This window comes from Panthera leo, chromosome B3 (assembly GCF_018350215.1).
Source record: "Panthera leo isolate Ple1 chromosome B3, P.leo_Ple1_pat1.1, whole genome shotgun sequence".
Lineage (NCBI taxonomy): Eukaryota > Metazoa > Chordata > Mammalia > Carnivora > Felidae > Panthera > Panthera leo.
Window position 1 is genome coordinate 142961624 of NC_056684.1, and position 3741 is coordinate 142965364.

The window sequence follows — 3741 nt, forward strand, 5'->3', positions numbered from 1 at the left end:
TAAAAATCAGATTAGAGCAGAAGATAGCCAACATGTATTAAAAGATGGGGAATTTCAACAGATAAATGGAGTCTCTAGAAAAGAATGAGATGGCAATCAAGAATTTAAAATTTCATTACCTGACACAGCGTAAAGAAAAAGGATTAGTGGACTTCAAGACAAGTCCGTAGGAATTGACCAAAATGAAGCCCGAAAAACTGGAGGAGAAAAAAAAATGAGAATACAGCAATGGGACGTGTGAGACAATATCCAGAGTTTCAGACATAATTTCCAAGATATTCAGGATCTAATAGAAAAGACAGAATTATCCTAGAGCCAGGAGCACATCGAGTGAGTGAGAAAACAATTAATAGACGCTAAGAAGGAGATGATGGTACTAGTCTTGGAATTATCCAGAAGGGATTTTAAAGCAGCTCATCGTAATGAGCAATTACAAACACGCTTGAAACAAATAAAAGTATAGAAAGTCTCAGCAAAGAAACAGAAAATAGAAAGAAGATCCCAATGGCAATTCGGGGACTAAAAGATACATTAACCCAAATTAAAATCTCATTGTATGGAGTCAACAGAAAAATGGATAGGACAGAGGAAAGAATCAGTGAACATGGGGGTAGAAAAAACCGAAAGCAACAAATCTGAACAGAGGAGAAAATAGAACGCCAAAGAATGAACAGACCCTCGGGGACCTGTGGGATGATAACAAAAGGTCTAATATTCATGTCATTGGAGTCCCCGAAGGAAAGAGCAAAGAGTACAGAGCCAGAAAACCATTCAAAGAAATATGGCTGAAGGCATCCCAAATTTGGCAAAAGACATAAACCTACCCATTCAAGAAGTTGAGCCAACACCCACCCTGATAAACCCAAAGAAACCCACACCACAACACATCCTGATCAAACTTCAGAAAACTAAAGACCAAGGAAAAATCTTGAAGCAGTGAGCAATGACATGTAACCTATGGGAGGAAGCCAGCTTGAGTGACAGTGGATTTCTCTTCAGAAACCAGGGAGGCTGGAAGGAAGGGACCCGTTTTTTCAAGCGCTAAAAGCAAAGAACTGTTAGCTCTGAATTCCTTCCAGAAGGAATGGGAAGTATCAGGCAAAATTCCTTCCAGAAGGAATGGGAAGTAAAATACTCTAAGGTGAAGGAAAGCTAAGAGAATTTTATACCAGCAGATCTTAAAAGACTGGCCAAAGGAAGTTCTTGAAACAGAAGGGAAATGATAAAAAAAAAAAAAAAAAAAAAAAAAAAAAAGGAATCTTGGAAGATCAGAAAGGAAAAAGGAACGGCATCAGGAGCAAATAATGAGTAAATGCAATAGAGTTTTCTTCTCTCTTGAGTTTTCTAAATTATGTTTGATGGCCAAACCAAAAGGTGTAACGCTGCCAGGTGTAGATTTCAATGTGTGTAGAGGAAATCCTTAAGATAATTCTATTAGAAACAGGGGAGGCAAAGGGACCGAAAGGGAGGAAGTTTTCCATATTTCACTCAAGGTGGCAAAATGTGGACACCAACAGATCTTTGTGGTGATGGAATGGTTCTGTGTCTCAACTTCAGAAACGATTGTGTGAACCTACACGTGTAACAAGATGGTATACAACTGTGCATACACATCACACCGATGTCAGTTCTCTGCTTGCGATAGGCACCATAATTATACAAGATGCAACTACTGGAAACATTGAAGGAAGAGCATGTGAGACCTCTGTGTGCTACCTTCGCAACCTCCAATAAATCTATAGTTGTTTCAATATATAAAATTCTTAAGCCGGCCAATGAATCTTTTTACCTGAATGTGTTTCCGCAGAAATTTAAAAAACGCTGGCCATAGTAATGCCATGTTATGAGCCTTAAAGACACTGAAGTCATTAAGATCCCTGGAAATGACTACAAGAAAAAAATAAGTGATTAAAAATAAATAAAAAGTTCTTTAAAAAAAAAAAGAAAGAAAAAGATGAAGGTGAAATGAACGAAATTTTCAGACGAACAAAAGAGAAGTGATTTTGTCACCAGCTTACTAGCTTAGTATACAAGAAATACTAAGCAAGTTTTTTTAGACCAAATGGAAATAGTCCCAGAGGGAGGCACAGAATTATGGGAAAGAATGAGGAATATGAGGAGTAAGTGGTTAAATATACATTTACATTACTTTTATGAATATATGTTAACCGTTTAAAACTTATAAAAGAGAAGTAAAAATATGTGAAAACGTCAGCATACAGGGCAGAAGGGGAAAATTGTAGCAAAGCTTTTCTAACATTCTTGCACTGTCTGGGAAGTGATAAAAGTGTGAATTTAAGGGAGACTGTAGCAAATCAGAAATGCATATTGAAATCTCTAGCCTATAAAACCACTGAAGTGATACAAAAATGCCTACCTAAACATCTAACAGGTCAAATGTACGAATACTTGATTATTCTCAAATAAAGTAGGAAAGGTCGGTTAAGGAAAAAGAAACAGAATTGAACATATAGAAAACATGGTACGATGGTAGACTTAAAGCTAACCATAAGTTCATTTTATTAAATGTAATGGGATAAACACTCCAATTAAAAGACAAAAATGTCAGGCTTGGTAAAAATCAAGACCCACTGTGTGCTGTTGACCAGGTGGACACTCTACACAGAGGAATGGCTGAAGGGCACAGGAAGGTTGAAAGTGAGAGGCTGGAAGTAGATGCCATCATCACCCAATAAATCTGTCTTCCACTTTGTCTAATCTTTTGTTAAATCTTTCTAGTGAGTCCTTTTATTTCAGATACTGTCTTTTTCAGCTCTAGAATTCCTGTTGGATTATTTTTAATGGATTCCAGTTCTCTTTTGAAATTCTCCACCTTTTTATGCATTTTCTTGATCTTTTTCCTGTTGCCTTAAGCACGTCGATGATGGTTACTTTGAAGTCCATGTCTGATGAAGAGAAATTAGGAAAACAATCCCGTTTACAATTGCACCAAAAATAATAAAGCACTAATAGAGCCCCTAGGAATACACTTAACCAAAGAGGTAAAAGACCTGTACTCTGAAAACTATAAAACATTGAGGAAAGAAATTGAAGATGACACAAAGAAACAGAAAGGCATCCCATGCTCATGGATTGGAAGAACAAATACTGTTAAAATGTCTATACTACCCAAAGCAATGTACAGATTAAATGCAATCTCTACCAAAATACCAACAGCATTTTTCACAGTACTGGAACAAACAACCCTAAAATGTATATGGAACCACAAAAGACCTCAAATAGCCAAGGCAACCTTGAAAAAGAAAAACATAGCTGGAGGCATCACAATTCCAGACTTCAAGTTATACTACAAAGCTGTAGTCATCAAAACAGTATAGCACTGGTAGGAAAATAGACATATAGATCAATAGAACATAATAGAATAGAAAACCCAGAAATAAGCCCACAATTATATGGTTGATTAATCCTCAACAAAGCAGGAAAGAATATCCAATGGGAAAAAGACTTTCTTCAGCAAATGGCATTGGGAAAACTGGACAGCCACATGTGAAAGAAATGAAACTAGACCACTTTCTTATGCCATACACAAAAATAAATTCAAAATGCACTAAAAACCTGTGAGACCCGAAACCATAACAATACTAGAAGAAACCATGAACAGTAATTCCTCTGATATCAGCCATAGCAACATTTTTCTAGATATGTCTCCTGAGGCAAGGAAAATAAAAGCAAAATTAAACTACTGGGACTCCATCAGAATAAAAGGCTTCTGCACAGTGA

General features: G+C 36.6%; 1 non-coding gene across 1 annotated transcript; it reads left to right on the forward strand.

The window, feature by feature from the left end:
* Nucleotides 1-1765: 1765 nt before the first annotated feature.
* LOC122223464 lies at nt 1766-1895 on the forward strand. Its single transcript, XR_006204334.1, has one exon. It is a non-coding gene; the product is annotated as a small nucleolar RNA SNORA33 (small nucleolar RNA).
* Nucleotides 1896-3741: the final 1846 nt, after the last annotated feature.